Source organism: Poromitra crassiceps (genome assembly GCF_964638095.1).
Source record: "Poromitra crassiceps genome assembly, chromosome: 27".
In the NCBI taxonomy this organism is placed as follows: Eukaryota; Metazoa; Chordata; class Actinopteri; order Beryciformes; family Melamphaidae; genus Poromitra; species Poromitra crassiceps.
This window is the reverse complement of record NC_139650.1, coordinates 1,709,523-1,719,522: the sequence shown is the minus strand read 5'-3', so window position 1 is coordinate 1,719,522 and position 10,000 is coordinate 1,709,523. Positions and strand designations below refer to the sequence as shown.

At 48.1% G+C, this 10,000-nt stretch overlaps 1 protein-coding gene across 1 annotated transcript in view; it reads left to right on the top strand.

Moving 5' to 3' along the window:
- slc4a8 (solute carrier family 4 member 8) overlaps window positions 1–10,000 on the top strand; it is a gene marked incomplete at both ends in the record, with an annotated part of 93,091 nt that overhangs the window by 69,256 nt on the left and 13,835 nt on the right. The gene's annotated exons all lie outside the window — the stretch shown is intronic.

Genomic DNA, 10,000 nt, shown 5'->3' with positions numbered 1-10,000 from the left:
GACATCACGCCGGGGAGTGGCGGGGGATGGACAGGATCGGGATCAGCAGCATCCGACTGCTGCATGAAAGTGTTTTGACGCCACCTAGCTTTTATATGTTGCCCGTCACCGTATTTAATCTATTTACACACTGATATCAACTCAGTTGTTTGTATCCCTCCCCTCCCTCCCCTCCTCTGATCTGGGGAGAGTTGTAGACTAGCACATACTTCCTCCGATACATGTGCAGTTGCCAGCCGCTTCTTTCCACCGGCAGGACGTGGCGCGTGGGAGGATCACACTATTCCCCCCCAGTCTCCAAGTGCTAGATAGTGCTTGCCCTTGCACCGAGCACAAGTATATGGCCCATACCCTTAATCCGGCTTCCCACCCGCAGACACGGCCAATTGTGCCTGTATGGAGGTGGAGGTAACACGGGGACTCGAACCCGCGACCCTGTTGGTAAGCAGGGACTCTACCGCTACTAGGCACCCTAAGTTGTTTGTATTTTTTTTTGCATTGATTGTTATCATTTGTGTCTAAGGTCAGTCACAATAGAATGGCCCGTGGACACGACAGCCCAGGGTCACTCCGCTGAGGAAGGACGTTGGCCTTGTGTCTCTGATCTAAGACGAGAGCACCATTCAAAGAAATGCTTTTTGTTCATGTGAAGGTCAGATGGCTTCATGTAGGTGAAGAAAATGAGAATGCAAATGGGAACGCATGGTTTTAGTTCTCTGTAGCTGCCATAAGATGCATGGAGGCAGTAATAATAAGTTGCTTGTAAAATCGTTGTCAATCTAAGCCTATATTTATGCATCAAATTATACAGTGAAAATATATATAGTATATATATATATATTTTTTTAAATTCATCTTTAGCTGTCCCGCTTTAGCAGATATGGTTTCAAAAGTGGGACAGCATGCTTTGACTAATCTGGGACAGTGATAATTGCATTGAAATATGCATTAAAGGAACATGGAACATTTTGGGAGATTTGCCTATTTGTCATTCGCGGTAGTAAGATGAGAAGATCGATGCCCTTCTCTTCTCTGTGCGTGCAATAGAAAGTAGCAACGCCCCCCTCCTGCTAGTTAGCTTAGCACAATGACTGGTAGTCTGTGGAATGGGCTAGTCTACCCCACGTTAAGTCACCAAATACACATTCCAACAGCGCCAAAACGCTCTTATGTACTCTTATGTGCATGGTATGACTCATGCATTCACCACGTTATGAATAATGTAAAATTACAAGATATTGTAATTTCTAAAATTACAAGATATTGTAATTTTCGACCCAAAATACATAGTGGGAAGCCGGGAACCTCTGGTTTTGTCAGGAAAGTAGTTCCAGCTATGTATCTGCTTCGAAATGTACAAAGTCTCATAAATTTTACATGATTATTTCACAGCGTGGTGAATGCAGGAGTCACGACATGTACATTTGAGCATTTTGCCGCTGTTGTGAATGTGTATTTGGTGACTTAGCGGGGGGCAGGCTAGCCCGTTCCACAGACTATCAGTCATTGTGCTAAGCTAACTAGCAGGAGGGGTGCGTCACTACTTCCTACTGCACACACAGAAAAGAGGAGGGCATCGATCCATCAGGAATATGGAAAATAGACAAATTTCCCAAAATGTTGGCGAGTTCCTTTAAGGAAAACTAAATGTGAAACATATTTTTATTCCAGGTTTGTGGGTCGTAGTCTCTTTTGGAATGCAACATTTGATTTGTTTTTAGGTCAGGGATCAAAAGCCTGTCATGATTGGCCAGTTAGGATAGCAAACCAAGGGCTTATTAATCACACTGAAATCTAATCTATAGACCTATCAGTTCATTTGTGCATAGAACATATTCATTTTGTGACGGAACATAAATCTGTCTTGCATAAATTAAGGTGATACAGGATTTCCTAAAGCCTAAAAATGAGTGTCCCAGATTTCAGCGCAAGCTGTCCCAGATCAGAAAATGCACATTTTCTAGAACTATTTGGCACATGGAACACTAACATTTGTGCCATTTCCTCTGTGTGTATATCTGAATTCTTTCTTCTGATTTCATTAGCAAACATCTTACGGATTTCAGAATCAGGTGTGGATCTAATGTATTGGCTTCATATGGAAATGTGTTACATAAGTCAGAATTGCAAAAATATTCCACTCAGGCTTTTATTCTTGTGGGATATGATGTCATTATGATGTTGTGATGGTTAGGGTATGAAATGCTTTTGCTGGTTAACGAAGTCACTCTTCTGGTCAAATGTATTTGCCTCCTATACTAGCTCACAGACACTATTGTTGGTCATGTGTAAGATGAGATCCAACCAAAACAGCCCTCTCTCCCTGTGTCTCTCTCTCCCTGTGTCTCTCTCTCCCTGTCCCTCTCTCTCCCTGTCTCTCTCTCCCTGTCCCTCTCTCTCTCTCCCCGTCTCTCTCTCTCCCTGTCCCTCTCTCCCTGTCCCTCTCTCTCCCTGTCTCTCTCTCCCTGTCCCTCTCTCCCTGTGCCTCTCTCTCCCTGTCCCTCTCTCCCTGTCCCTCTCTCTCCCTGTCTCTCTCTTTCTCTGTCTCTATCTCTCCCTGTCTCTCTCTCTCCCTGTCTCTCTCTCCCTGTCTCTCTCTCCCTGTCCCTCTCTCCCTGTCTCTCTCTCCCTGTCCCTCTCTCCCTGTGCCTTTCTCCCTGTGCCTCTCTCCCTGTCTCTCTCTCCCTGTCCCTCTCTCCCTGTCTCTCTCTCCCTGTCTCTCTCTCCCTGTGCCTCTCTCCCTGTCCCTCTCTCCCTCCCTGTCTCTCTCTCTCCCTGTCCCTCTCTCCCTGTCTCTCTCTCTCCCTGTCCCTCTCTCCCTGTCCCCCTCTCCCTGACTCTCTCCCTGTCCCCTCCCTGTGCCTCTCTCCCTGTGCCTCTCTCTCCCTGTCCCTCTCTCCCTGTCCCTCTCTCGCCCTGTCTCTCTCTCTCCCTGTCCCTCTCTCCCTGTGTCTCTCTCCCTGTCTCTCTCTTCCTGTGTCTCTCTCCCTGTCCCTCTCTCCCTGTCTCTCTCTCTCCCTGTCCCTCTCTCCCTGTACCTCTCTCGCCCTGTCTCTCTCTCTCCCTGTCTCTCTCTCCCTGTCCCTCTCTCCCTGTGCCTCTCTTTGACTGGCTGGGCTGTTGTCCTCCTTTCAGTGAGGACAGAGCGCTGTGGGCCCGGCCCTCCCCTCCATCAATCTCTGTCATAAATCTGTCAGGCGCAGAGAAAGGGAACTGCTGAATACAGATTTGTCAGCAATTAATCTAACCTCCATTACCAGACGTGGATATTGTGTCCTCTACACCAGAGAACAATAAGCCACTCTAACATGGAGCGCTGCTGTGCATGTGCGTGCACATGCGTGTGCGTGTGTGTGTGGGTGTGTGTGTGTAAGAGAGAGAGAGAGAGAGAGCGGATGTGTAAGTGTGTGCATGCGTGATGTGTCCCTGGGCGGTGTTTTATGAGGACTGCTCAACTCTTTTGTTGATCAGCTATAAACGGACATGAATCAGAATCCTCTTCTCACAGCCTCTTCCTGTTCAGAGAGTGAATGTGCTCAGCTTTATTCCTCACAGCCACCCAGCTATCACAGTGCCTTTCTGTACCTTCAGCAGACTACAGCGTGAGGGTCTTTCTGTACCTTCAGCAGACTACAGCGTGAGGGTCTTTCTGTACCTTCAGCAGACTACAGTGTGAGGGTTCTTTCTGTACCTTCAGCAGACTACAGTGTGAGGGTTCTTTCTGTACCTTCAGCAGACTACAGCGTGAGGGTCTTTCTGTACCTTCAGCAGACTACAGCGTGAGGGTCTTTCTGTATCTTCAGCAGACTACAGTGTGAGGGTTCTTTCTGTACCTTCAGCAGACTACAGCGTGAGGGTCTTTCTGTACCTTCAGCAGACTACAGCGTGAGGGTTCTTTCTGTACCTTCAGCAGACTACAGCATGAGGGTCTTTCTGTACCTTCAGCAGACTACAGCGTGAGGGTTCTTTCTGTACCTTCAGCAGACTACAGCGTGAGGGTTCTTTCTGTACCTTCAGCAGACTACAGCATGAGGGTCTTTCTGTACCTTCAGCAGACTACAGTGTGAGGGTTCTTTCTGTACCTTCAGCAGACTACAGTGTGAGGGTTCTTTCTGTACCTTCAGCAGACTACAGTGTGAGGGTTCTTTCTGTACCTTCAGCAGACTACAGCATGAGGGTCTTTCTGTACCTTCAGCAGACTACAGCGTGAGGGTTCTTTCTGTACCTTCAGCAGACTACAGCGTGAGGGTTCTTTCTGTACCTTCAGCAGACTACAGCGTGAGGGTTCTTTCTGTACCTTCAGCAGACTACAGCGTGAGGGTTCTTTCTGTACCTTCAGCAGACTACAGCGTGAGGGTTCTTTCTGTACCTTCAGCAGACTACAGCGTGAGGGTTCTTTCTGTACCTTCAGCAGACTACAGCGTGAGGGTCTTTCTGTACCTTCAGCAGACTACAGCGTGAGGGTCTTTCTGTACCTTCAGCAGACTACAGCGTGAGGGTTCTTTCTGTACCTTCAGCAGACTACAGCGTGAGGGTTCTTTCTGTACCTTCAGCAGACTACAGCGTGAGGGTTCTTTCTGTACCTTCAGCAGACTACAGCGTGAGGGTTCTTTCTGTACCTTCAGCAGACTACAGCGTGAGGGGTCTTTCTGTACCTTCAGCAGACTACAGCGTGAGGGTTCTTTCTGTACCTTCAGCAGACTACAGCGTGAGGGTTCTTTCTGTACCTTCAGCAGACTACAGCGTGAGGGTTCTTTCTGTACCTTCAGCAGACTACAGCGTGAGGGTCTTTCTGTACCTTCAGCAGACTACAGCGTGAGGGTTCTTTCTGTACCTTCAGCAGACTACAGCGTGAGGGTTCTTTCTGTACCTTCAGCAGACTACAGCGTGAGGGTTCTTTCTGTACCTTCAGCAGACTACAGCTTGAGGGTTCTTTCTGTACCTTCAGCAGACTACAGCGTGAGGGTTCTTTCTGTACCTTCAGCAGACTACAGCGTGAGGGTTCTTTCTGTACCTTCAGCAGACTACAGCGTGAGGGTTCTTTCTGTACCTTCAGCAGACTACAGCGTGAGGGTTCTTTCTGTACCTTCAGCAGACTACAGCTTGAGGGTCTTTCTGTACCTTCAGCAGACTACAGCTTGAGGGTTCTTTCTGTACCTTCAGCAGACTACAGCGTGAGGGTTCTTTCTGTAGCTTCAGCAGACTACAGCGTGAGGGTTCTTTCTGTACCTTCAGCAGACTACAGCGTGAGGGTTCTTTCTGTACCTTCAGCAGACTACAGCGTGAGGGTTCTTTCTGTACCTTCAGCAGACTACAGCGTGAGGGTTCTTTCTGTACCTTCAGCAGACTACAGCATGAGGGTCTTTCTGTACCTTCAGCAGACTACAGTGTGAGGGTCTTTCTGTACCTTCAGCAGACTACAGTGTGAGGGTCTTTCTGTACCTTCAGCAGACTACAGCATGAGGGTCTTTCTGTACCTTCAGCAGACTACAGTGTGAGGGTCTTTCTGTACCTTCAGCAGACTACAGCATGAGGGTCTTTCTGTACCTTCAGCAGACTACAGTGTGAGGGTTCTTTCTGTACCTTCAGCAGACTACAGCATGAGGGTCTTTCTGTACCTTCAGCAGACTACAGTGTGAGGGTTCTTTCTGTACCTTCAGCAGACTACAGTGTGAGGGTCTTTCTGTACCTTCAGCAGACTACAGCATGAGGGTCTTTCTGTACCTTCAGCAGACTACAGTGTGAGGGTTCTTTCTGTACCTTCAGCAGACTACAGCATGAGGGTCTTTCTGTACCTTCAGCAGACTACAGTGTGAGGGTCTTTCTGTACCTTCAGCAGACTACAGCGTGAGGGTCTTTCTGTACCTTCAGCAGACTACAGCGTGAGGGTCTTTCTGTACCTTCAGCAGACTACAGCGTGAGGGTTCTTTCTGTACCTTCAGCAGACTACAGCGTGAGGGTTCTTTCTGTACCTTCAGCAGACTACAGCGTGAGGGTCTTTCTGTACCTTCAGCAGACTACAGCGTGAGGGTCTTTCTGTACCTTCAGCAGACTACAGCGTGAGGGTTCTTTCTGTACCTTCAGCAGACTACAGCGTGAGGGTTCTTTCTGTACCTTCAGCAGACTACAGCGTGAGGGTTCTTTCTGTACCTTCAGCAGACTACAGCGTGAGGGTTCTTTCTGTACCTTCAGCAGACTACAGCGTGAGGGTTCTTTCTGTACCTTCAGCAGACTACAGCGTGAGGGTTCTTTCTGTACCTTCAGCAGACTACAGCGTGAGGGTTCTTTCTGTACCTTCAGCAGACTACAGCGTGAGGGTTCTTTCTGTACCTTCAGCAGACTACAGCGTGAGGGTTCTTTCTGTACCTTCAGCAGACTACAGCGTGAGGGTTCTTTCTGTACCTTCAGCAGGCTACAGCGTGAGGGTTCTTTCTGTACCTTCAGCAGGCTACAGCGTGAGGGTTCTTTCTGTACCTTCAGCAGACTACAGCGTGAGGGTTCTTTCTGTACCTTCAGCAGACTACAGCGTGAGGGTTCTTTCTGTACCTTCAGCAGACTACAGTGTGAGGGTCTTTCTGTACCTTCAGCAGACTACAGCGTGAGGGTTCTTTCTGTACCTTCAGCAGACTACAGCGTGAGGGTTCTTTCTGTACCTTCAGCAGACTACAGCGTGAGGGTTCTTTCTGTACCTTCAGCAGACTACAGCGTGAGGGTTCTTTCTGTACCTTCAGCAGACTACAGCGTGAGGGTTCTTTCTGTACCTTCAGCAGACTACAGCGTGAGGGTTCTTTCTGTACCTTCAGCAGACTACAGCGTGAGGGTTCTTTCTGTACCTTCAGCAGACTACAGCGTGAGGGTTCTTTCTGTACCTTCAGCAGACTACAGCGTGAGGGTTCTTTCTGTACCTTCAGCAGACTACAGCGTGAGGGTTCTTTCTGTACCTTCAGCAGACTACAGCTTGAGGGTCTTTCTGTACCTTCAGCAGACTACAGCGTGAGGGTTCTTTCTGTACCTTCAGCAGACTACAGCGTGAGGGTTCTTTCTGTACCTTCAGCAGACTACAGCGTGAGGGTTCTTTCTGTACCTTCAGCAGACTACAGCTTGAGGGTTCTTTCTGTACCTTCAGCAGACTACAGCGTGAGGGTTCTTTCTGTACCTTCAGCAGACTACAGCGTGAGGGTTCTTTCTGTACCTTCAGCAGACTACAGCGTGAGGGTCTTTCTGTACCTTCAGCAGACTACAGCGTGAGGGTTCTTTCTGTACCTTCAGCAGACTACAGCATGAGGGTTCTTTCTGTACCTTCAGCAGACTACAGCATGAGGGTTCTTTCTGTACCTTCAGCAGACTACAGTGTGAGGGTTCTTTCTGTACCTTCAGCAGACTACAGTGTGAGGGTCTTTCTGTACCTTCAGCAGACTACAGCATGAGGGTTCTTTCTGTACCTTCAGCAGACTACAGCGTGAGGGTTCTTTCTGTACCTTCAGCAGACTACAGTGTGAGGGTCTTTCTGTACCTTCAGCAGACTACAGTGTGAGGGTCTTTCTGTACCTTCAGCAGACTACAGCATGAGGGTTCTTTCTGTACCTTCAGCAGACTACAGTGTGAGGGTTCTTTCTGTACCTTCAGCAGACTACAGCGTGAGGGTCTTTCTGTACCTTCAGCAGACTACAGCGTGAGGGTTCTTTCTGTACCTTCAGCAGACTACAGCGTGAGGGTTCTTTCTGTACCTTCAGCAGACTACAGTGTGAGGGTCTTTCTGTACCTTCAGCAGACTACAGCGTGAGGGTCTTTCTGTACCTTCAGCAGACTACAGCATGAGGGTTCTTTCTGTACCTTCAGCAGACTACAGCGTGAGGGTTCTTTCTGTACCTTCAGCAGACTACAGCGTGAGGGTTCTTTCTGTACCTTCAGCAGACTACAGCGTGAGGGTTATTTCTGTACCTTCAGCAGACTACAGCATGAGGGTTCTTTCTGTACCTTCAGCAGACTACAGGGTGAGGGTTCTTTCTGTACCTTCAGCAGACTACAGGGTGAGGGTTCTTTCTGTACCTTCAGCAGACTACAGCGTGAGGGTTCTTTCTGTACCTTCAGCAGACTACAGCGTGAGGGTTCTTTCTGTACCTTCAGCAGACTACAGCGTGAGGGTTCTTTCTGTACCTTCAGCAGACTACAGCATGAGGGTCTTTCTGTACCTTCAGCAGACTACAGCGTGAGGGTTCTTTCTGTACCTTCAGCAGACTACAGCGTGAGGGTTGGCTATGTGTGAAACTGTAACAGAGAAGGAGCGAGCTTCTATAGTGGACGGTCATTGCCTGATGGTAATTGGAAGTCGTTGCCTGCTGGTAATTGGAAGTCATTAAGACAGCAGTGAGCAGTGCCAGTCAACCTTGGGGAAACCATAGAGTGACTGAAGCTGTGTTTCCATTACAGTTTTTCGCAAAAGAATTGCGATATTTCTACAACTTCGACAATGTACAATTGCGACTTGTAGGCGTTTCCATTGAAGTTGCGTTTGAGTGATTCCCCGTTGCAGCAGCTGCCCACAGTGATTACGCACGGGGATCTGCCCCATATCCCGTCCCCTGCATGCTCAAATCCAACCAATGGTCAATGCAAATCCCAACATGAAGTTACAATGCATATAAACGAGCCTGATTATCAATTCAAAAGAAAATGAGTCGCAAAATGTTGCTGGCTGCGTGAATGCAGTCAGCGCGACAGGCAGAGGAAAAAAGGTAGCCTATAGCCTACAACTGGTCCGATTTAGAGATGGAGGGGGGAAAAGGCTGATTTGGTTCTATAATTGCACCTGAAACGTGTGCAATGTATTAGCCTACTCACAGTCACTGTATTCACTTCAGACAGCACCACCGCACCAGTGTGTGCTTTTCATCCTCTCATCTCGCCGCTGTGCCAAATGCGCGCACACAGGCAGCCTGCTGTCACCATGGACCGATTTCTGCCATTAAACATTATCTAATTTGCCCGGCTACGCTTTTGCATACTCGTCTTTCTGCTAGGTAGCGTTGCTTCAAAGTTTTCCACTTGCTGCGGAGGTTTTGACACGGCTATCGAACCTTACTTACCAAACTTATTTTCCGCTCCTTTTCCAAGGGATAATATGGGTCACATGACGTGCAAATGCGAAAAATGTGTTTCCATTACACTTTTGCGATAAACTTCTATATCGACACGTCTGAAAAACCACCTCATGAGAGCGAAAAAACTTTTTGCGATATTTGGGAGGTTTTTCGAAATTCACGTGTTTCCATTACCCAATTTCTATTGCGATATATAGATTTTGCGCATTTCTGAGAGTAATGGAAACACGACTTGAGAGGCGTCCTAATTGGCAATCTGTACTTGATGAGAAAAGAAAGGACATGGGGGGGTTTAGTGTATGTGCGTGTACTGTGTGCGTGTGTGTGCGTGTGCGTGTGTGTGCGTGTGTGTGTGCGTGTGTGTGTGTCTTTAATAAATACACGCACAATAGTGCTGACTTGGACACTATTCACACTTTTCCTGTCCCGTTTCCAAAGATTTCCTGTCTCTGTTGTGGCCTCTCTCTCTCTCTCACACACACCCGCGCGCGCAGGCGCACGCACGCACACACACACACACACACACACACACACACACACACACACACACACACACACACACACACACACACGCACACACAGTTTCTCTCACTCCCATAATTCACTCTGCACACAATTGACATTTTTCTATTCTAAACATTGAATTTTGGACATCCATGAAGTTTGCTTTATACTCTGGAACTCTATAGCTACAACAGCATAGCCGTGCTCTAAAAATATGATCCTAATTTAATCATGGACCATGTCTTCCACAGGACCCTTCCACACACACACACACACACACACACACACACACACACGCACGCGCGCGCTCACACACACACACGCGCTCACACACACACGCGCTCACACACACATGCTATTATTCTTATTATTAGGCCAGTTCAGTGGGCCAGTGT